The sequence below is a fragment of the Vicugna pacos genome, unplaced genomic scaffold (genome assembly GCF_048564905.1).
Source record: "Vicugna pacos unplaced genomic scaffold, VicPac4 scaffold_103, whole genome shotgun sequence".
Classification (NCBI taxonomy): domain Eukaryota; kingdom Metazoa; phylum Chordata; class Mammalia; order Artiodactyla; family Camelidae; genus Vicugna; species Vicugna pacos.
The window spans coordinates 1,539,719-1,564,214 of NW_027328783.1; the positions used below are offsets into that span (position 1 = coordinate 1,539,719).

Below are 24,496 nucleotides of genomic sequence, written 5' to 3' on the forward strand. Positions count from 1 at the left end.
AGACCACACAGGGCTGGGGGAAGTCAGGAGTGCAGGAGTGGAGGAGAAGAGGGCCAGGTGGAGACAGTGGTGCCAGAGGAGACAGAGAGGTGGGGCCCAGGTCGTGCAGGGCTTTATGGCTCCTGTGAGAGCTTTTCCTCAGGGCAGCGGAACCATGGCTGGGTACGGAGCAGGGGCCCAGTTCCTGAGTGCTATGCAGGAAATGGAGCAGGTGTCTGCTGGGGAGATGTGCGTGGAGGAGGCTGTCCCTGTAGACTGTGCAGGCAGAGAAGGCTCCTCTGAGGAGGTGACATCTGAGCTGAGCCCTTGTATGGACCGTGTTTCCACCTTCTGTAGACTGGATGCTTTCATCTGCCCTGCAGCCCTATGCAGGACACACCCTGTTCTCAGTCACCTGGACTTGGCCTCCTGCCTGCCTTTTGGGCCCTCCCACCCCAGAAGGAGTCCTTCTAGATCTAACTCACTACCTCCTCCACTGGACTTGGACTCACACTGAGCCACTGTCCACCTGCCCAACTCACCCAGAGTCAAGTCCAGACACTTGGGGGAGCCCCTCCACTCCAGAGCCCATGAACTTACTCAAATGGCCAGTCCTCAGCCTGCTCACATGCCTCACACTCCCCTCCTGCAGAAACCCTGTGACAGATCATGTCCACAGCACCCTGCTCCTCCGATCCTGACCCCAGGCTTTCCCATGTGGTGTGACCCCGCATAGGTTGCAGTCCCCTCCTCCAGTCTGGTGAGTAGAAACTACCTTTTCTTTTTTCTTTTGTTAATATATTTATTTTTTAATTTTTATTTTATTGAGTTATAGTCAGTTTGCATTGTTGTGTCAATTTCCAGCATAGAACATAATTTTGTCAATTGTGTTTACTCTTTCAAGAAACCATCTCTTGGCTTGATTTTTTCAAATGTTCCTTATATCTCTATTTTATTTTTTTCCTCCCTGATCTTTATTATTTCCTTCCTTCTGCTTACTTTTGTTATTTTTGCTCTTCTTTTTCTAATTCTTTTAGGTGGTAAGTTTGATTGTTTATTGCAGTTGTTCCTCGTTTTTGAGGTAGACCTGATTCTCTCGCTATAAACTTCCCTCTAAGCACTGCCTTTTCTGGATCCCATAGGTTCTGTGTGATTGTGTTTTCATCATCATTTGTCCCAATGTGTTTTTTATTGCTTCTTTGATTTCATCATCCACCCATTTTTTTTTAAAGTAGTATGTTGTTTAACCTCCATACTGTCATTTATTTCTCCTTTATTTTTCTGTAGTTAATTTCTAGTTTCATGGTATTGTGGTCAGAAAAAGTTGCTTCAAATATTTTCTATCTTCTTCAAATTGTTAATGCTTCTTTTGTGCCAAAGTATATGACCTATCCTAGAAAATGTGGTATGTGCACTTGAGAAGAATGTATGTTCTATTTTAGGGAAATATAAAGTTCTGAAAATATTACCCAAAACAAATTGTTCTATTGTATCATTTAATTTCTATGTTGTCTTATTAATTTTATGTATGGAAGATCTGTCCAGTGATGTTAATGGATTGTTTAAGTCTTCTACCGTGATTGTATTCCGATCAAATTTTCCCTTTTTATCTGTTAGTATTCTCTTTTTGTCTGTTATATATTTAGGTGCTCCTATGTTGTGTTCATATATGTTAATGAGTGTAATATCTTCATCTATGACTCCTTTAATCATTATAAAATGGCCTTCTTAATCTTTCTTTATAATCTTTGTTTTAAAGTCTATTTTATTTGAAATCACTGTTGATATTCCTGCTTTCTTGTGATTTCCATTTGTGTGGAATATCTTTTTCAATCCTCTCACTTTCAATCTATGTGTTTCCTTCTCCCTAACGTGGGTCACTTGTATACAGCGTATTGTAGATACTTGCTTTATTATCCACTCTGCACTCTATGTCCTTTGATTAAAGCATTTAGTCCATTGACATTTATAGTAATTATTAATAGAAATGTGTTTATCACAATTTGAACTTTTTTTGCAGTTCATTTTGTATTTCCTCTTTGTTCCTTACTTTTTCTTTTTGTGGTTTGATAATTTTCCTTTTTATTATCTTGGTGTCTTTTTAGTTTTGTGACTCTATTGTAACTTTTTGGCTTGTGGCTACCCTACTTTGTACATATATTAACCCATTACTATATCTGTTTGTTTTAAACAGATAATAATATAAGCTCAAACCCATCCTACCAAGAACAAAAAAGAGAGAGAGACAGAGAGAAAGAGAGAGAGAAACCTGCATATTTTCTTGCTCGCCTCTCCCACGCTTAATGATTTAGATGCCCTCTTTTATGATTTCATGTTTATTCTGTTGTAATTCATTGTAGCAATCACCTTTCCAATTATGGTTTTCTCCTTTTTGTAGCATCCTGCTTCTTTTCTATTTAGAGTAGGTCTTTCAATATTTATTTTAGCATAGGTTTAGTGTTGCTAACTTCTTTTAGTTTTTGCTTCTCTGTGAAGTTCTTTATCTCTCCTTCTATTCTAAAGGATACCCTTGCTGGATAAAGTATCCTAGGCTGCATCATTTTTTCATTCAGGACTTTGAATACACCTTGCTTCTCCCTTCTGGCCTGTACTGTTTTTGTAGAGAAATCAGCTGAAAATCTTATGGGGGTTCCCTTGTATCTCATTCTTTGTTTTTCTCTTTCTCCCTTTAGAATCATTTCCCATTCTCAACCCTGGTCATCCTGATTGTAATATGTCTTGGTGTGGGTCTGTTTGGGTCCTCCTTGTTTGGGACGCTCTGTGTTTCCTGTACTTGGATATCTGATTCCTTCTTTAGGTTTGGGAAGTTTTCAGTCATGATTTCTTCAAATATCTCTTCAATCTCCTTTGTTCTTTCTTCTCCTTCTGGGACCCCCATTATGAGTAGGTTGGCATGCTTTATGTTATTCCAAAGGTCCCATATATTGCTTTCATTGGTTTTTATTTGTTGTCTTTCAGCTGTTTTGTTGTCCTGTCTTCTAAGTCACATATTCATTCCTCTCAATTATCCAGCCTACATTTTATAGCCTTTACCTCAACTCTCCTCTCAGCAAATGAGTTTTCCAATTTTCACTGGCTCCTCTTTAGAGTTTCAGTTTCGTTATTTGACATATTCTCTGTCTCTATACACAATCTCTTTTAGTTTCTTCAGTACTTTGATCACTCCTTTTTTGAAATCATCTAGTAGACTACCAATGTCTATTTCATTGATTGTTCTTTCAGGGGGTTTATCTTGTTCTTTTAATTGAGACAGGTTGCTCTGCTTTTTTATCTTGCTTATATCTCTCTGGCACTATGGCTTATGGAGTATCAATTATCTACTGTGGTCTTTTAAGAGTTTATTTATTTATATAAAGTGGATGCAGAAATAAAACTAAGCACAAAGAAATTAGTTTTAAAAGCAGTATAATCAATAACAGAAGAACATATTGAAACAAGATAACAATTGAGTTGGGATGAATTTTTAAAATATTAAAGGAAGAAAAAATATTTGAGAACAGAGTATAATCACAACAGAAGAACAAAACAAGGATAAAACTGAAATTGGACAAATTGTAAGATAATAATAAAAGTATTTTAAAAGAAAATTTTAAAAGGGATTAAAAATAGAAATATAAAAATTATTTAAGAAGTAACATTTAAAAAGTAAAAGAAAATGGAACAGAAAAAGAAAAGAGTATGTTCCCTTGGAGATTGTGTGCCCTTAGTAATTTTATCAAGAGGTCCTTCTTAAACATGTGTGGTTACCAAGTCTTACTTCTGTGCCTTTTGTCTGTTATCCCTTTGGTTAATGATGTGGCCATTAACCTGTTAACCAGAGCCTACCCTGGCTATTGAATGGGGACTCCTCTTTGTTTTGTTGTTGTCAAAGCTCCTGCCCTTGCCTTGCTTCATGAACTCAGCTCGTTGTTTCCAGAGACCCTCTGGTCACACCCTTGGTCTGTGCTGCTCCCAGTGCCTGTAGGTAGACATGTCACTTCTCCTCCCAGTGCTGCATCTTGGTGCTGCACTCCTGCATGGTAGGTGGACAGGTTGTGTCCCTTCCCAATGCCGTGTCCAGGTGCAGCAGTCCTCCACAGTAGTTGGGTCGGTTGCTCCCATATTCAGTGCTACTCCCCACACCACATCTGTTCCACACTCTGTGGGTGGGCTTGAGGCAAATGGCCACACCAGCCCTAATCCCTGCTCTTTGCCAGAACTTTGCTCCTTGTTCATTTGTCTTAGAGGTGTGAGTTCATAGAGGCACCAGGACAGAAACGTCCTATATGTCTGGGGATGTAAACAAGTCTCAGTCCCACCTATGAGGTTGCAGAACTGCCAGGTACATATTCAGGTTTCAACCCCATGTCTGCCTGGGTGGGTATGATGGCTGTGGCTGAGCCTCATCTCTCTTATTCTGAAAAATCACCAGTTATGTTGCCGTGAGTCAGCAGAAACAAAGGACGAAACACCCCTTCCCCCAGGCAAGCCAGCAATATTGCTTTGCTTAATTTTTTTCTTATTTTATGGGAGGCCCAGGCTGTTCTGATCTGTATACAATCCAAGCAGTTTTCCACAGCACACTGCAGTCCCCCAGGGTTACCTATGTACAGTCAACCAGAGTCTGCCTGGATCCAGCAGCCTGTCCCTTCCCATCCCTGATTCACTTCTAGGTTTGGGGGTTGTTGACACACTTTGTGCCCATTTAACTTAATTCTGTCAGTCAAGGGTGGTTCTGTACACATCTGAGCCTCAGAGGTTCCCTGTCCATCCTGCTGACCTCTCCGTTGGAAAGAGGGAGACCCAGTCAACCAGCACTATCCCTCCTTTGCTGCTCCCTCTTCAAAGGACCAACCCCAAGCCATTTTGCATTTTCTTCCTTCTTTTTTCCTTTTCTCCTAGCAGATTGGTGGCACATTTTGTCTTTTGAAGATGGCAATGTTTTATCAAAGTTCAGCAGATGTCCTGAGTGGATGGGTGTGTCTGTGAATGTCAGTCTTGGTGAATTTATTGGAGAGGATAAGATACAAGCATCCTTCTACTCCAATATCTTGGCCTTTCTCCAAGAATATACACTCTTAATAATTTTGTCATAAGGTTATTTTTAACTATGGGTGGTTGCCAAGTCTTCCTTCTACGCCTTTTGCCTGTTATCCCCTTTTTTGGTGGTGTGGCTGGTGTTCTGGTGGCCTGAATCTGCCCTGGCTATTGAGCAGGAGCTACTTTTTTTCCTGTGGTTGTCACACTCCTGCCCATATCCTGCTGTGAAAACTCCACTTGCTGGTTCCAGAGGCCGTCTAGTCGTGCCCCTGGTCTGTGTCCCAGCATCTGTAAATGGGTGGTCTGCACCCCCCACCAGATGCCTGGTCCCAGGACCACACTTGTGCAAGGTAGTTGGCAGGTAGCTCCCCTGCCGCATTAGGTCCATGCTTTGTAGGTGGACTCAGAGGAAACAGCTGCACTAGCCCTCACCCCTGCTCTGTTCCAGAACACTGCTTCTTGTGCATTTGTCTTAGAAGAGCCAACTCAGAGAGGCATCGGTGTGTAATGGTCCCTTCTTCTTGGGACTGTAAACAAATCTCAGTCCCACCTATGAGGTTGTGGAGCCCCTAGGTAGAGATTCGGGTTTTAACCCCTCCTCTACCTGGGAACCATGCACCAGAAAATATGGTGGCTATGGCTGAGCCTTGACTCTCTTCTCCCAAGAAGTCTCCAATAATGGTACTGTGGGTCTGCGGACACAAAGACTATGGCTCCCCTTCCCCCCAGGGCACACCAGCAGTGTTTTTTGCCTTTTTTTTGTATTTTATGGGGGACCAAGGCTGTTCTGTATACTCTCCCAGCCATGGCACACAGAACATTGCAGTCCCCCAAGGTTTCCTTTGTAGAGTCAGCCCGAGTCCTCTGCTCAACTCAGACAGCCTGTCCCATCCCACCCCTGCTGGTTCGTGTCTAGGGCTGGGGATCGTTGGGACCCTTTGTGCCCAATTAACTTAGTTCTGTCAGTCAAAGTCTATTCTATACAGATCTGAACCTCTGATGTTCCATCTCCATCCTGCTGAACTCGCCATTGGAGTTGGGGAGACCCAGTGTATTAATGCTATTCCTCCTTTGCAGCTCCCTCCCCATTGGAATGGTCCAGAACTATTTTCCTTTTTCTTCTTTTCTTCTGTTCTCCCAACAGATTTGTGGAAAATTTTATCTTTTGAAGAAGCCAATATTCTGTCAAAGTTCAGCAGGTGTTCTGGGTGGTGGGTGTGTCTGTGGATGTCACTCTTGGTGAATTTGTGGGAGAGGGTGAGCTCTGAGCATCTTTTTTACTCCACCATCTTTCCTCCTCCTTCACTCTTTTTCTTTTGATTGGAACATTTAGTCCATTGACATTTATAGTAGTTATTTTATAGATGTGGGTTTATTGCCATTTTGAAATTTGTTTTCCAGTTGATTTTGGTATTTATTTGTTTCTTTCTTTTAATTATTTTTATTTTTGTGGTTTGATAAATTCCTTTTCTATTAGCTTGGTTTCTTTTTGGGTTTTATGACTCTATTATATACTTCTGATTTGTGGTTATCTTGTCATTCAAGTATGGTAACCCCTTACTTCATCTGTTTGGTTTTAGTTGATAGTCATGTGGGCTCAAGTGCATCCTAAAAAGAAAGAAGACAAAGAGAAAAATGAAAAAAAAAAGAGAAAAAATATATATTCTCTTGCTCTCCTCTTCCACCTTTTATGATTTTGCTATTCTCTCTTTCTTGTTTGCTTTCTTGTTTTCTTTATTGACTTACTGACTTATTTATATCCTCATGTTTTCCCTTGCAACTCACTGTATTTATCGCATTTCCAATTATGGTTTCTTAATTTCTATAGCTTCCTGTTTATTTTTTATTTAGATTAAAACTTTCAAATTTTTTTTAGCATAGATTTAGTACTGCTGAATTCATTTAGTTTTTGCTTGTCTGTGAAATTCTTTCTCTCTTTCTGTTCTAAAGGATAGTCTTTCTAGATAGAATATCCTAGTTTGCAGCCTTTTCTTATTCAGGACTTTGAATATATCTTGCCACTCCCTTCTGGCCAGAAGTTTTTAGGTAGTGAAATCTGCTGAATGCTTATGGGACTCCCTTGTAACAAACACTTTGTTTTTCTCTCACTGCCTTTAGAATATTTTATTTAACTTTAGCCGTTTTAACTATAATATGTCTTGGTGTAGGTGTGTTTGGTTTCTCCTTGTTTGGGACCCTCTGTGCCTCCTGTACTTGGATAGTTCTTTCCTTCTTAAAGTTTGGAAAGTTTTCAGTCATGATTTCTTTAACTAACTTTTCAATCCCCCTTTCTCTTTCTTCTCCTTCTGGGACTCACCATTATGCATAGGCTGGCACACATTATATTATCTTGCTTTAATTGGTTTTTATTGACTTTTCTGTCTGCTGTTCTTTTTGGGTTATTTCTTTTATCTTGTCTCCTAAGTCATTTATTCATTCCTCTGCATTATCTAGTCTTCTTTTGATTGCCTGTATTTGAATTTTCTATTTTTAACTAGCTCTTCTTTATAGTTTAAATTTTATTTTAAAGTTTTCTGTCTCTATTGATAGTCTCTTTTAGTTCTTTCAGTGAGTTGATCATTCCCTTTTTCAAGTCTAGTAGACTATCAAAGTCTATTTTACTGCTTGTTCTTTCAGGGGATTTGTCTTGTTCTTTTAATTGAAAATGGTTCCTCGGCTTCTTTATTTTACTTATATTTCTCTGGCTCTATGTATTTCTTCTAGACCCGTTTCTGAGCTTTTACATGTAGTAGGCAGGGTTGGAGCACTTCAGTTGTGAAGAAAAATAGGCAGAAGATGTTCACTGGGGAGTTCTCTCTGTGGTGTTGCCTGTCACTTGTTATGCAGACTTACAAAGTCCTATTTGTTGATTTTGGCTTTATCCCTGCCTTAGCTATGGGAATGTCAGCCACCTACTCTGGTGCCACTCAGGTTCTGAGCCCCAGGAAACATCAGTGCAGATCCAGCAGTGTCAGTCCCTTGGACCTGCCTTAGCAAGTGTGCAGTCACACATATGAATTTGTGGTCCACTACAGGTTCAGCTCAAACCCCAATCCCGCACTCACATATGGAACCATACACCACCCTGTTGTAAATACCCTCACTGGCCACCCTTCTTGAGTAAGAACTCCACTCACTACCTGTAAGTCTCAGAGGTGTGGATCCACAAAGTGACCAGATACAGCAAATCCACCCTCTCTGCCTGGGGCTGTAAACAAATCTCAGTCCCGCCTGTGAAGTTGCAATGGCACAGGGTATGGAGTCAACATTCAGCTCTGCCTTTGTTCAGCAGTGTTGGCTCTCACCAAGCCCCATTTCTCTTCTCACGAGAACACACCAGCAATGGAGCCAAGTGGAGTAAGTGACTTTGGCACAGCTGTGTTTCATTCCTCCCCCATTATATCAAAATTGGTGCTTTTTTATGAGAGTTTCAGTCTGTTCTGTTCCACACACACACACACAGCCAGAGCTCACACTGCCCTCTAGTTTCCTGAGGCTGCCTCTCTGCAGTGTGACCCAGCCCTCTGCCTGGGCTCTTCACTGACTCCAGTAGCCTGTTCTGGCTCATCCCTGCTAGCTCATGTCTAGGGCTGGTCATCACAGGGACCCTCTGTGTCAGTTTTCCCCAGTTCTGCCTGCCATGCAGTTGCCACTGTCTCCTCCAAACCTTGGAAGCTCTGCTTCTTTTCTAGCTGATCTCCCAGCTAGAGAGGTTGTGTCCCAGTGTGAGGGTGCCTTTATTCCTATGCTACTCTTTCCCTGCAGGATCAGTCCTGCACTTAATTTTTCTTTTCTCTTTTTATTCCTTACCATATTTTGTGAGAATCTTCCTGTATTTCAAAATAAGAGACACTCTACCAGAGTTCAGGAGGTTTCTGTGCAAATCAATGTTTTTGTAGATGTAATTCTTTGAGTATTTGTGGGAGAGGTCAAGCTGTGAGTCTGTCTACTCTGCCATTTTGGCTCCTTCAAATTTTAAAATAGGGCTAGTTCTTTCTTAATTACTCTCAACAAGCTGTTGTAGTTTTCAGCATACATGTCTTGTAATTTTTCCTTGCCTCTATTGGATGTTGATTCAGAACATACACAACCTTCTAGAGAAACCTGTCCCACCCTGCCATTTACTGCCAACTAGCTGGCCTGTGTCTGAATCACCAAAAGGTTTTGTTCTTTATCTGATTCTTAATTCTTTAGAATTTATCATTTTACTCTCATAAATGCTGATAGTACTTGTAACATATATTTTAAAATAAAAATAATAAACTTTATTCTATAGATGAAATATGAATGAATCTCAAGTAACATATGCTTTTAATACCTTAGAATTAGTAAAGCAATATAGATACATTATAAATGCTTGAAATGTTGCCTAAAGGAAAAGTGCAGAGATCTGCAAATCCCACTCCCAGAAGTGACCGTCATTAATGGTTTGGTGAACATCTCTCAGTCTCTATCTCTCTCATTCTCTCTGCCTCTGTGTCTCACACACCACAAGATTCATTTACATCTATGATGATTTGACACATATGTGGTTATAGAGATGGCATCTGGGATGTAGATGATGGATTAACAGGCATCCAAACTGAGGGCTTCCTTGACATCAGGTAAAGACCTAGCACTCATTTTTCCAGCTGCACAACAATCATTCCTCCATGTGAATCAGAACTGATGAATCCCACCCCCTCTCCATGAACATTAGTGTTGCTTCCATTTCCCTAGTAGTTTAACCAGGATTGTGATGAACATCCTTGAAAAGACATCTTTGAAAAATTGTGCAAGAATTTTAGTATGATCAACACTAAGCATCAGCACTGCTCGGAAAGTGGTGCACTTGTGGAACTGTGATGCATTCTGCATACTGTTCTCCCAGAGAGGAGAGTCTGCTCACTCTTCCCTCCAGGGGATCTACTGTGGCCTCTGCCTCCTCATGTTGTCACTAGAGCTGGTTGTCTCCAGGCTAAAGGCCTGCCAGTGTGATGTTGACCAATGCTGTCTCCGAAGTGTGGACATCTTCGTGCATCCTCACTTGAGAGGTCGAGCATCTCTAATATACACTGGCCACCTGCATTGCCACTTGTTGGAATTGCATGTGTTTGTTCTGTTTCTGTTTAGAACACAGTGTTTCAAGATATTTTTGGACCACAGGGATGTGAAACCTTTCTCTGACTTTAGGTTATGAAAAATGATTTTTCCATGTTATGTTTTGTCTTTCATGGATTTTGATTATTATTTTTTTTTATTTTGTTAGGTTATGTTTTGCCACAGGAAGAGCTAAGCATCTCCCTCCTGGCTCTGGTTTCACACATAGAATAGCAGTGCCTATCTCGAGATTATGCACATAGTTACTAAAAATATTCATTTTGTATATCTCATATTTAATCCACCTGGATTTCCCTTTGAAATAACCATAATGCTACTTCAAGTAAAAAAAAAAAACACCAATCCCTTGTTAAAATATGAGAGCAGACACAAACAGCCACCTTTTGTATGATTTCATTGATAGGGAACATCCAGTGTAGGGAAAGACACACAGAGAGAAAGAGGATTAGGGCTTGTCAGGGGTTGGGGGAGGGATAAAAGAGAATGTGTGCTTTGGATACGGGGTTTTATTTTGAGGAAAGAAACAGTCTGAAACTAGACAGTGACGATGGTTACACAGCATTGTGAATGCACTTAATGCTCCTGAATTGCACAATTTAAAATGGAAAAACATCTAAATTTTATTATGGTAAACTTAAAACATAAAAATAGATGGTACTCTAAATGACATGAAAGAAAACAAGGAAATGACAGAAAAAACAAACAAAAATGATGCCAGGAGAAGGGAAGTAAAGTTCGGGTCTGGGAGTGGGTTGATTCTTAGAATTAGATGACAGTGTTGGTGGTTGCAGAGACATCTCAGCCCGTAAGGGTGGTGATGCCTGAAATGGCTCTGGGTCTCATAGAAGTATGTGTGTAGGTTCAGGGGGAGCTACAAGATCAGGCTCAGGGTCTCCCTGCAGGACTGGTAATGTAACTTGGCTCTAGGTCTCCTGTAGGGCTAGTCTTACAGTCTGCAGAGCTGGTGGGATGTGACACGGTTCTGTGTGTTTTGCAGGTGCAGGCTCGGGTTCCCCAGCAGGGTTGTTGGAATGGGACCCAGTCCTGGGTCTCCTGCAGGAGCCAGATCAGGATCTCATGCAAGACCAGGCTCAGGGTATCCTTGTAAGGCTTGTGGAATGAGACCCCATCATTTTTCTCCTGCAGCAGCAGATTCAGGGTGTCCCTGCAAGGTTTTTCAATTTCACCCTGCTCTATATCTCCTGCAGGAGCAGGCTTGGACTGTCCCTGCTGGGTTGTTGAAATATGACCCATCTCTGATTCTCTTTCAGAAGCAGGCTCAGGGTCCCCCTACAGGGCTAGTCGATTTTGTTCCAGTCTTAGGTCCTTTGCAGGTGCAGGACTGGGGTCTCCCTTCAGGGCTGGTGAAATGTGACTCAGCTGTTTGTCTCTTGCAGAAACAGGCAGAGTTTCTCCCTGCAAGCCTTGTGGAATGAGACCCAGTTCTGGGTCTCCTACAGGAGCATGCTCAGGGTCTACATGCAGGGCTAGAGGAATTGGACCTGGCTAATTGTGTCCCTGCAGTGCTGCTGGAGTTGTTCCAATTCTTGGGTGTCTTGAAGGTGTAGGCTCTAAGTCTCCCTGCATTGCTAGTGAGATGTGACTCTGTTGTGGTTCTCCTGAAGGGACAGTCTCAGGGTTTCCCTGCAGGGCTGGTGGATGGGACATAGTGCTGGGTCTCCTGCAGGAGCAGGCTCATCTTGCAACATGACCAATCTCAGGTTCTCCTGCAGGAGTAGGCTCGGGGCCTTCCTGCAGGGCTAGTGGAATTGGACATGGCTCATGGTCTCCCTGCAGTGCCATTGGAATTGGTCCAATTCTTGGGTCTTCTGAAGGTGTAGGTTGCAGGCTGATAAATTACCTGTAGGGCTGGTGGAATGTGACATGGCTCTTAGTCTAATGCTAGAGCTGATTCAGGGTCTTTCCACAGGGTTGGTAGAATTGGCCCAGGCCTGGGTCTCCTGCATGTGCAGGCTCTGGTATCCCTGCAGGGCTTGTGGAATGTGACTGGGTTTCTGTTTCCTGCAGGGGCAGGCTCAGAGTCTCCTTGCAGTGTTGCTGGAATGGCACATGGTTCTGAGTTTCCTGCAACAGCAGGCTTATGTTCTTCCTGCATGGCTAGTTGAATATGACTCAGACCTTGGTCACTTGCAGGAGCAGGCTAGTTTTCTCACTGCTGGGATGGTGGAATCAGACCCTGTCCTGAGTCTTCTGCAGAAGTAGCTCCAGGTCTTCCTACAGGGCTGTTGGAACATGACCCATCACTGGTTCTGCTTCAGGAGTAGGCACAGAGTCTCCTTGCAAGGATAGTGTAATTGGACCCAGCTCAGGGGTCACTACAGGGCTGATGAAATTTGTCCTGGCTCTGTGGTTCCTGCAAGTGTAGATTCTGTGTCTCCCTTCAGGGTTGGTTTAGTGGGACCCATTCCTGAGTCTCCTGTAGTAGTAGGCTCAGAGTCTCCCTGCAGGGCTGGTGGAATGGGACCCTTCTCTAGGTCACCTGCCAGAACAGATTTGGACTCTGCCTTCAGGCTGGTGGAATTGGGCCTGTTCTTGCATCTCCTGCAGGAGCAGGCCTTGGTTCTTCCTGGAAGAATACTGTAATATGACCCATCTCTGGTTCTCTTGCAGGAGAAGCTCATGGTCTCCCTAGAAGGTTAGCAGAATTTGTCCCATTCCTTGGTCCAAGGCTCAGGGTATCCCTGCAAGGTTGGTGGGATGGGACATAGTCCTGTGTCTCCTGCAGTAGCAGGTTCTGTTCTCTTTGCAGGGCTGGTGGAATGTGACTCCACCCTGTGGTTCTTTTGCAGATGCAGGCTCAGGGACCCCACCAGAACTGATGGCTCTTAGTCTCCTATGGGAGCAGGTGAGGGATTCCCTGGAGAGCTGTTGGAATTGGTCCCAGTCCTAGGTCTCTTACAACTGCAGGCTCAGTGTCTCCCTGCAGGGTTTGTGGAATATGACTTGGCTGTGGGTATGCTGCAGGAGCAAGCTCAGTGTTTCCATGCAGGGTTGGTGGAATGGGATCTAGTTCTGGCTCTCCTGCAGGAGGAGGCTGGGGTTCTCCCTGGAGAGGCTGATGGAATTGGACTGGGATGTCTGTCTCCTGCAGGAGCAAGCCTATGGATTACCTGCAGAGCTGGTAGAATGTCACACAACTCTTGTTCTTCTGCAGGAGCTGGCTCATATTCTCTGTGAATGGCTTGGTCTCCCCCAGGAGTAGGTTTGTAGTCTCACTACAGGGCTGGTGTTATGTGACCCGCACTGTGTTTTCTGCAGATGCAGTCTTAGTGTTGGACTGCAGGTTTGGTGGAATGGGACGAAGTTCTGGGTTTCCTGGAGTAGCAGGCTCACGGTCTCCCTTCTGGGGTATTGGAATGTGACCCAGTCATGTGTTTCCTGCCAAAGTGGCCTCAGGATATCCCTGAAGGGCTGTTGGAATTGTACCTCACTGTGTATCACCTGCAGGATCAGGTTTGTGCTCTCCCAGCAAGGCTGGCGTATTTGGACCTATTCCTGGGTCTCCTGCAGAAGCAGGCTTTCAGTCTTCCTGCAGGGCTTCTGGAATATGACGTATCTCTAATTTTCCTGCAGGATCAGGCTTGTGGGTCACCCAGCAAGGCTAGTGGAATTGGACCCAATTCAAGGTCTTAGTGCATGATTGATGGAATGGGACCCATTCCTGGGTCTCCTGCAGGAATTGGCTCAGAGTCTTCCTGCAGGACTGGTGAAATTGGACCAATTCCTGAGTCTCCTGCAGGAGGAGGCCCTGCATCTTCCTGGAGGGATGGTGGAATATGACAGAGATCTGTTTCTCCTGCAGGAACAGGCTCAAGGTCTCCCTACAAGGCTAGTGTAATTGGACACATTCCTGGATCCATTGCAAGTGAAGGCATGATGGTCTTCCTACAAAGCTGGTGGAATGTGATTCGGCTCTGAGTCTCCTGCAGGAGTAGGCTTAGGGTCTCCTTGAAAGATTGGTAAAATGGGACACAGTGCTGTGTCTCCTGCAGTAGCAGGTTCAGGTTCTCCCTACAGTATTGGTAAAATTGGACCTGGCTCTAATTCTCCTTCAGTAGCAGACTGAGGGTATACCTGCATGGCTGGTTGAGTGTGAAGGAACAGCAAGTCTTAATACATTGGCCCACTCCTGGGAAAAGGATAAACAGGGTGTAGTGCATTGTCTCTTGTATTGTCTGAAAAAGCCCCTTGAGATGTGTTGATTCTGATGACCTCTTCCAAGAACTTGAACACTTTTAGAATCTCTGCCAACTCATCTTGTTTAGACTGAAGGACTCTGCCTTTCATCAGTTCTTGGAATAGAGATCAACACAAAAGGAAAGAGGGAAGAAAAAATTACCAATCTATCTGTTGAGAAATCAGCTGAAGACATTAAAAAGTTCTCTTGCAATGCACTTGTTTCTATTTTGGTGCATTTAGAATCATTTCCTTATTATCAATTTTTGCCATTTAAATTAGAATATATATTGTCGTAGGCCTACTGGGGTTCATTATGCTTGGACGCTCTGTGCTTGCTGTGTTGAGATAGCCGGTTCTATCTTTGGTTTAAGAAAATTTCAGTCTGATTTCTTCAAATACCTTTTCAAACCATTTGTCTTTATTCTTTTCCATGTGGGATCCCTATGAGTCATACACTGGTATGTTTTCTCTTATCCCAGGTTTCAGTTGCATTGCTTGCATTGGTTTTCACTTGCTTTTCTATGTCGTGTTCTGACTGAATGATTGCGGTTATCCTGTTTTCTAAGTCATTTATTTGTTCCTGTGCATTATCTAGTCCGATTTGGACTGTCTTTAGCTTAGCTATTCTCACCATTGAGTTTTCTGATTATATTTGGCTCATCTAAAGTGTTTCTCTTTCCATTTATACTAGCCTGCATTTGTATTCATAGACTCAAGATTTCCTTCAGTGTTTTTATGTCCTCCCTTTTCAAGTCATGTTCTAGTAAATTTTGGGGGTCTAATACATTGGATGTTCTTTCAGGAGACTCCTGTCTTTTGAAAATTTGGAATAGTTCTTTTAACTTTATTATATCTCTCTATCGCTATGGGTTAAGGATTATCAGTTATCTATTATAGACTTGAACGGCTTTTGTAAGTGAAATCATTTCTGTGCACATTTAGTTTTAATGCTGTGAGGATTGTTTTTGGTATGTAATGATGCCATGCATTCCTTCTGTGTCCGTTGCCTGTTATATCTATGATTGCTACCGTGGTTTTTGTTGTGGTGAATATAACCTATTCTAGTAAAGTTAGCAGAGTGTCATTTTGGTTAAATGTTTATCATAGCTCTGACAGTGCTGGGACTACTAATTTTTGCTGGAATAGAGGTTTCCAAATGATTTCTGGGCTGCAGGCTGGATATGTGGAAAGGGAATTGTTCCAATATACACTCATGAAAGTGCATTCGTCCTTACTGTTGCCACAGAAAAGTCAAAATTTTATAATGGGTTCCCTCAGGTTCTCTGCAAACAAAGACAAAAGTGGAAACAAATCTAATGATGTCACACATTAGAAACTGCTGAAACAATCCTGCAGTGCCACAATTGGGTCCTAAGTGTAGTACTGGGTCAGCACCACAACTATAGTTGCATTAGCATGTGGTAGGCAAGGTTGATGGAAAAGCTTCAAATTCTCCTATTTTTCAGCAGATCTCTGCTCCAAGAACTCTTGTCAATAAGGCATGGGAACTCAAAGGCAAGCATGGAGCATTTCAAAAACCTCTGCTTTGGACAATAAGAAATTTCAATCCTGCCTATGAAAGTTGCAGATCTTTTGGCTATAGAATCTTATTTCAACACGAAATTGCCCTGGATTCTAGAAACCAGATAAAGATGGCTCTGATTGAGACCATTTCTCCTTTATGGAGAAAATGAGCAATTATACTGTGGATGTGAAAAGGCTGTGACTAAGGCCCTGGGTTACTAAGCTAATCCACAACACATATGCCAGCAGATTTAATATTAAGAGAGGACCAAGGCAGATCTGTTCTCTAGATAGTACCAACCACAGCCCAAAACAATCTCGAAACCCCTGGGAATAAATTTGTGACATCAGCCACACCCCTAACACAGATTCCACAGGCACTCCTAGCTCAAAACTGGCAGATGCAGTCTTGGTCTGGGAATCAATTGCAGAGAAATTTTGTGATTATTGCTTTCAGTTATGTCAATCAAACGTCCACTATGCACTGTTTTAACCCTCAGCACATCGTCTTCCATCTTAAATGACCTGTCCACTTTAGAGTGTGCATCCCAGTAAAACACAGTTTCCCCTTTACTGCTCCTTCACCAAAGGTCAGGTCCTGCACTGATTTCCATTCTCTACTTTGCCTTCTACTCTTTCCAGGTTATGTGAGAATTCTTTCTGACTTTTGATGTAAAAGATGTTTGGCCATTGTTCAGCAGGGATCCTGAGCCAAGGGCTGGGAGAGTGGATGTTTATCTTGCTGTATATATGGGAGAGAGTGAGCGAAGTTTGCACTGGTACTCTGCCAGTTTGGCATGGATAAATTAACACAATTTAGACATAACTCACAGACACTTGATCCTTGTTTAGCTATTTTTCTCTATATCAATTGTGGAAGGATGTGTTCGAAGATTCCAAGTCTGACAATGTGTACATACCTCCATTGCAGACTTTCAAATAGTTAACAGAATTGAATTACATACTATGGGAAGTGTATCAAAATAAAGATAGTTTTAGAAATATACTAAATCCAACTACAAGACAAAGTTGCCATATTTAGGTATCAGCTTGAAATACCCAAATAAGAAAAATACACAGAAAATATTAGTTAGCAGCCAAAATTCATGAAGGAGGCAGGTCAACACTTTTCTCTTGGTGCTTCCAACACTAAGAAAAACAATGAAATAATTCTTAGAATCATTAACAACCACAACCATGGGTTTCCATTGTTCATGTGGTGCCCTTTCCTAATAATGGCACATACTGGTCAATGTTGGCGATTCAAGGGGCAACATTACTATTTAGGAAAGCACAAAGAAACCCAAACAATGTATTTTTATATAGGCTTGGTTTCAATAGCACTTAGAGACATTATAGATATGAGAACACTGCTGCACTTCTGCTAGGCTATTGAGAATCATGTGCTCTTCTATGAAAGATGAGAATGTTTAATCATCCAATTATGTTGAGAAACACAATTAAACCTGACAAATATGGCAACCACATATTTGCACCCGGTACTTGACTGAAGGGAAAAGATGGTCCACAAAAAATGTGTCACTACATATCTATGCCAACAATTACACTTCATTTCAATAACAGAATTATAACAGTTACAAATACTGTTTTGAAAAACTGAGGATAAATAAATATTCAAATTCAGGCAAAGAATCCACTCACTTACAAACACCCTTCACACCAAAGTAGATATAACCCCAGCATGATCTGAATCTGGGGGAAGGTCATCATTTCACAGTGTGAGCAAAGAATTCAAACCAACCTATTTTGGTCGAGAGTAGTTGACCATGGAGGAGTTCACTGTTGTACACAGAAAGTGAAGGTGGAGGAACTCTGAATCTAGGAGGGTCTTCCTGTGCTCCTACTGGCTTCAATGCAGTTCAAGGGCTGATTCTCTGAAATGGAAAACTGAGTGAAGGGGAGGGAAAAGCAAGTGCTTCAGAGCAAGGCCCAACCCTGGGAAAAGGCTTACCAGGGCTTGGTGCTTGGTCGTCTGAGTGGTTTATAAATGCCCCGTGGGAAGTTTGGAATTTCAAGACATCTTCCAAGAACATGAGAACTTCTATCATTTCTACCTTCTCTTCTGTTTTGGACGGAAGAAATCTTGGACCCGTACTTGGAGCAGAGAATTCAGTAACTTCCTCAAGTGCACGTTCAGATTCCACATGTAATTGACAGTATCAACGAGGCTCAATATGTCGATGAATGTCTTCCAAGCTTGGTATTCTCTACAGCTGTCTCCATGCCAGTATTCTTCATTGTAGCAGAACAACTCTCATCAATGTGTTCGCATCTCTCCTCAATCCATGCAGCCAGCTTTTCTGACAGATTCTCTTCGTGTCTCCTATAAAGTCAAATTCTAAATGATTGGGCAAATCTGAAAGTACCTCCGAGACTAACCAGTGAGCTGATGACACGCATTTCTTCCACTGTCTGCTCTTTAAGGTTCTGGAAACTGACCCGTGAACACAGGCCATTGGGCAGCAGCAGGATCTCGAACTTACACAGCTTCCCAAAAAAGAGACCTAAGCCAAGCTCCAAAGAGGGCAACAGCCCATCCATCACACTGATCCACCCACAGGGCTCTGCCCAGTTTCCATGGATCCACAGGCCACAACAAACCTCATGGAACAAACGAACATTCCACCTGGAATTAAACCGGCAACTGCCATCCCCAAAGGTGGCTGCAACTTGTCAGTGTTGGGGGAGGGGCTGTATGAGACAAGAGGTTCTAAAGTTAAATGTGATTCTATCCACTAGCGTCCCATGGGCTTTTCTCTTCCCTCTTTCCTTTTATTCAGATCTGTACGCACAGTACAAACGGAGGGAAGTGTGTCCAATTATAGTTGATGATTTCACACGTCTATAAACTTTCTAACAGTTCACAGTACACAGAGACCCACTAAAGGAGACTTATGTTCCTATAATATCCGTACACCCGGAATACATATGCGTCGCCTGATTTCTGCTGAAACACCCGCACTCTCAGGACATGGATCCATTTATTTCATGGGGGCTGAAATTCCTACAAATGAAACCAATCCCAATGTGCAATTTACTGTCTGTCTCTTTTGCCCTTAGAACACTTTTGCAGAGCTACTTGTCTTTGTTATAGGCTTATGCCATTTCTTCTCTACGTAGGGTATAATATGGCATACATTCAATCTGTTGGGAGACTTGCAAATTTATATCACGGACTATAAATCCATTTTATTCCAAATAGGCATTTGAATTAGGTCACGATATGCTCTTATGAATCAATATTTATGAATATTAATGCACGCATCTGTTTTCTGAATACAAGTGTGTTGAGTACATGCAAGCTGTGATATTGGGTCGATGAGTGCTGAATGATTCTTGACATCACCTTGAGTACTTTCTTGAGAATATTCATGGTTCCATTGTTTTATGTCAGCCAACCGTGCCCTTTTGGTGCTTGTTTGTTTGTTTGATTGTTTGTTTGTTTGCTTCTTGTTTGTTTTGCAAACACATTAGGCCATGCATCACTCCGTTCACTTAAGAGAGTCATATAAGCAGATTCACTTAAGATAGTGCTTACAATCATCTATGATTTCCTGCTTCACTCTCCCATATATAGGGTTTTGATGTCCTCTTGCTTTCTTCTTGTTTATTCTCTGCAACTCATGCTCCTCTTGCATTTCCAATAATAGTCTTCTTCTTTCCATTTCATCTTGCTGCTTTTCTAATCAGCGAAGAATTCTCAATCATTCTTTTAGGATAAGTTTTGAACTGCTGAATTCTTTTAAGATGTGCCGGTCTGTGGAATTCTCTAGCTTTGCCGTTATTAAAAATGGCGGTCATGTGGCATAGGCTACCCTAGATGGCAGCATTTTCCCATTCAGGATATGGTCTAAATCCTGGCACTTCTCCCTTTCCTGAAATATTACTGCTGAGATACAAGCTGAAAGCGCTCTGGAGGTTCCCTTGTGATTATGTTGCTTTCCTCAAAGTGCATTTTTTTCATTTTTTTTCCTCCAGGTGCATTTTAAATCACATGGATGCTCATGAACTTTGTTGATTAGAATCATCTGGCTGCTGGTAAGTCTATTGGGATTTCAATTCCGTTGGATGCTGTGTACTTCCTGAATTCATATACATGATTCTATCTTGGTTTTCAGGAAGGTTCAGTCAAATTTATCTACAGATATCTTTTCAGAATTTTTTTTTTTACCTCTTGCTTTTCCATCCGGGACTCTTATGAATCCTAGTCTTACATGCTTTACTTAACCCAGGACTCAACAGCAATGTTTTCATTGTATTCAACTTGCTTATCTATGTCTGCTTCTGACTTAGGGATTTCTGTTCCCCTGTATTCACATTCATTCACGTGTCCCTCTGCATTATCTAGTCAACTTAGGACTGAATTTAACCCTGATATTATCCCATCCATTGAGATTTCTGATATAATTTGGATCGTCTTTAGACTTTATCTTCCACATTTCTGGTATTCTGATTTTGTGATTCTGAGACACGGTTGTGCTTCAGTGTTTCCCTCATCTCCGTTTTCAATACTAGCCCTGGTAGCATTTTGCAGTCTAGTTGTTTGAAAGCTTATCTTTTGGGCCTTCAATCCCTATGGAACTGAAAATGGTACTTCCTGTTTCTTTTACTGTACTTCTACATTTCAACTGGTCAAGTAATATCAGGCATCTAATGTAGACTTCAAGGGCTTTGTTAAGTGAAAAGTTTAGACCCTTGGCTCTATGCAATTCCATGGGATTGCTGTGAGGACAATTTCTCCTAGACACTGATGCCATGTCCTGTTCCTGTGTGTGTTGTCTGGTATATCTCCAATTGCTGGTGTTGCCTTTGCTGTGATGAACAACCCGTACTATTTCGATTAGCATAACCTCATTTTGATTACGCTTATCTCACAATTCTGAACATGCGCAGGACACTTTCTCTTGTGGAAATGAAGCTTCAAAAAGTTCTCAGCTCTGCATTCTTCTCTATGTCACTTTGGAGTGTTTCCTAAACAGCAAACTGAGAGTGCGCTTGTGCTTTGTAGTGCCACGGGAATGTCCCAATGAAACCAGTGCTTCCCAGAGCTTCTCTGTCTACTGAAACACCAGTGGAAGCACATCCATGGATGTCACACATCAGGGCCTGCTGGAATGATCCCGCAGACCGACCTTGGTGTCCTCGGTGCCGTACCGTGCCATCCAAAATGTAGCAGCTTCATTCTGGAGATAATGCTGAAGGAAATGCTTCAACTTCTCATGCTGTGGACTTGGACCACTCTTCCTTGTCCTCTCATTCTTGTGGCACAGGTGCACGAAGACAACCACAGAGCTGTTGTGCATCCTGTGCCTCAAACCAAACCATAATCCCAGCCCAGGTTATGAATGTAGCAGATCCTAAGGCTTTTCATTCTGATATCAAAACCAAGGCCCCCTGGATCCTTCAGACCAAATGCACGATATCTCTGATTCAGCCCCACACGTGCTCTATTGGCAAAATGCCAAATTGTTCCCTGGTCTTGCAGATGCACTGGGTGTGGCCATGGGACATATCGATAATCTCAACCTTGCGCGCCAGTGTGGTTGCTTTCTCATTGGGGTCCCAGGTCGGTTTGCTCTCTTGATAGGACCCACCACATCCCACAATGCACTCCAGGTCCCTGAGACACAGCGTGTGCCATCATCCGTAGCCCTATCCCTCCCTGACCGCTGACTCTGCTACCTCAAATTTGGAAGCTCAGATCTTGGTCTCAGAATCAAGTGTGGGGATATTTTGCGCTGGTTTCTTTGAGTTCTGTCAGCCAAGCATCTGCTGTGCACTCTTCTAACACTCAGCGCATCACCTTCAATCCCATGTCTCCTGTCTGCTTGAGAGTGTGCGTCCAAGTTCAACAGAGTTTCAACTTTGCTGCTCCATCACCAGGGGCCAGACCCTGCACTGGTTTCCATTCCCTGCTTTGCCTTCTCCTGCTTCCAGGTATTCTGAGGCCTCATCCTGTCTTTGGAAGTAACAGACCTCTCTTCGGCAAGTGTCCTATGCCAAGGGCTGGGTGAGTGGATGTTTCCATTGCTGTGTACATGGGAGCGAGTGAGCGCAGTTTGCACTGCTTCTCTGCCAACTGGGCATCGATGAATCAACACTTTCCAGATACACTTCCCAGATATGTGATTTTTGTTTACCTCTTGGTTTCTATACAGCCGTGGTGGGAGGGATTGTCCAAAGACTCCAGTTTTGACATTGTGTTGATATCTCATTTGCAGTCTTTAAGAAGTTTAATAGAATTGATTTCCATGTTTTGGGAGCTATACGAAAATGAAGTTAGTTTTTGAAACATACTAAATCGACCTAGAAGCCAGACTTGTCAATTTCGGTAACATTTTGTCAGCTCTAAGGAAAACATAGACAGATAGAATGCAAAGTAGCAGTCCAAACTGTAAAAGGGGTCATGTCAACTCTTTCCTGTTGAAGCCTCCGAAACCAACAGGAATCATGAAATATCTATTGGAAACATGAAATAACCCCCAACCTTGGATTCACTTGTGCATGTGGTGCCCTTTACTCCCAATGACACCTACTGGCCAATGTTGGCATTTCAAGGGGTAACATCCCTCTCTAGGAAAATACAAGAGAAAACAAACCAAATATATACATTTAGGCTTGAATCCAAAAGCACCTAGAGGCATTATAGCTTTTAGAACCGTGCTGCAACTATGCTAGGCTATTGAGAACCAGGTGTTCTTCTATCAGTGATGAGAACGCTTAATCATCCGATCATGTTGGGTAAAGCAATTTAACGCAGCCGAGTCTGCACCCCCATGATATAGTGCCCCCGGGGGCTTGACTCAAGTGAAAGACGGTCCACATAAGCTGTGTCTTTAATGTCATTGGCGACTTTTACAGTTCAGTTCACTATCTGACTTATAGTATTTACCTATACTGTCTTGAAAGACTGAGGCCTGATACATATTCAAGTTCAGTCAAAGATTCCCCTCACTTACCACACTCCCTTCACCCCAGAGAAGACACAAACCCAGCATTTGCTGAATCTAGCGGAAGTCCATCGTTTCTTTGTGTGAGCTAAGTATTCAATTCCTATCTATTTCAGTCGAGACTATTTGAACTTTAAAGAGTTCACTGTTGTTCACAGAGTGTGAAGCTGGGGGAACTCTGATTCGAGGAGGGGCATGCCCTTCTCGTACTGGCTTCATTGCAGCTCAGGTACTGATCCTTCAAAATGGATGCCTGAGTGGAGGTGAGGGAAGAGCTTTACTTGATAGCTTGGCGCATACCAGGGAAAAGGCTTACCTGGGCTTGGTGCACTTTGGTCTGAATGGCTTGGAAATGCCCCTTGGGACGTGTGGATTCTCAAGAACTCTTCCAAGAACATGAGCATTTTGATCACCTCTGCCATCTCTTCTCTTTTAGACGTCAGGGATCTTGGACCCGTTCTTGGAGCAGGGAATTGAGGAACTTCCTCAAGTCCACGTTGGCACTCCATATGTTTCTGCCAGTATCAGCGAGGTTCAATATGTCTCATGAATGTCTTTTGAGCCTGGTATACTCTACAGCTGTCTCCAGGCCAGTATTCTCCTTTGTAGCAGAACATCTCTCATCAATGTGTTCGCATCTCTCCTCAATCCATGCAGCCAGCTTTTCGGCCAGCTTCTCTTCGTGTCTCCCATAAAGTCGACTTCAACAGGACTGGGCAAGTCTGAAATTACCTCGGAGTCTCACCAGTAAGCTGATGACAGGCAGATCTTTCACAGTCTGCCCTTTCAGGTTCTGGAAACTGACCCGTGAACTCAGGTCTTTGGGCAGCAGCAGTATCTCGAACTTACACAGCTTCCCGGACCAAACACCTAAGCCAAGCTCCACAGAGGGCGGCAGCCCCTCCATCACACTGATCCACCCACTGAACTCTGCCCGGTTACCTAGGATCCACCGGCCACAACAAGCCTCGCGTTACACACCAACATTCCACCTGGAATCCAACCGGTAACTGCCATCCCCAATGGCTGCCGCATCTTGTCAGTGTTGGGGGAGGGGCTGCATCCGACGAGAGGTTCCTTAGCTAAATGTGATTCTACACACTAGCGTCCCATGTGCCTTTGTTCTTCCCTCTTTCCTTTTCTTCAGATCTGTATGCACAGTACCAACGGAGGGAAGTGTGTCCATTTTCAGTTGATGGTTTCACACGTCTTTCAACTTTCTAACAGTTCACAGTACACAGAGACCCACTAAAGGAGACTTATGTTCCTATAATATCCGTACACCCGGAATACATATGCGTCGCCTGATTTCTGCTGAAACACCCGCACTCTCAGGACATGGATCCATTGGTTTCATGGGGGCTGAAATTCCTAGAAATGAAACCAACCCCAATGTGCACTTTACATTCTGTCTCTTTTGCTCTTAGTACACTTTTACAGAGCTACATTTTGTTATAGTCTTATGCCATTTCTCTTTGACGTAGGGTAGAATATGGCATTCATTCATCCTGTTGGAAAACTTGCAAGTCTATATCACAGACTAGGAATCCATTGACTCCAAATCGGAATTTGAGTTAGGGTTAGAGTTAGGGTTGGGGTTAGGCTTAGTGTTTAACTTTAGGGTTAGGATTAGGGTTTGGGTTAGGGTTTAGTGTTAGAATTAGTGTTAGGTTTACGGTTAG

General features: G+C 42.8%; 1 long non-coding RNA gene across 1 annotated transcript; it reads left to right on the plus strand.

The window, feature by feature from the left end:
• The first annotated feature begins 605 nt into the window (after positions 1 to 605).
• On the plus strand, positions 606 to 23,510 carry LOC140694763 (uncharacterized). Its single transcript, XR_012070384.1, has 3 exons — positions 606 to 739; positions 19,843 to 19,902; positions 23,251 to 23,510. It is a non-coding gene; the product is annotated as an uncharacterized lncRNA (long non-coding RNA).
• Positions 23,511 to 24,496: the final 986 nt, after the last annotated feature.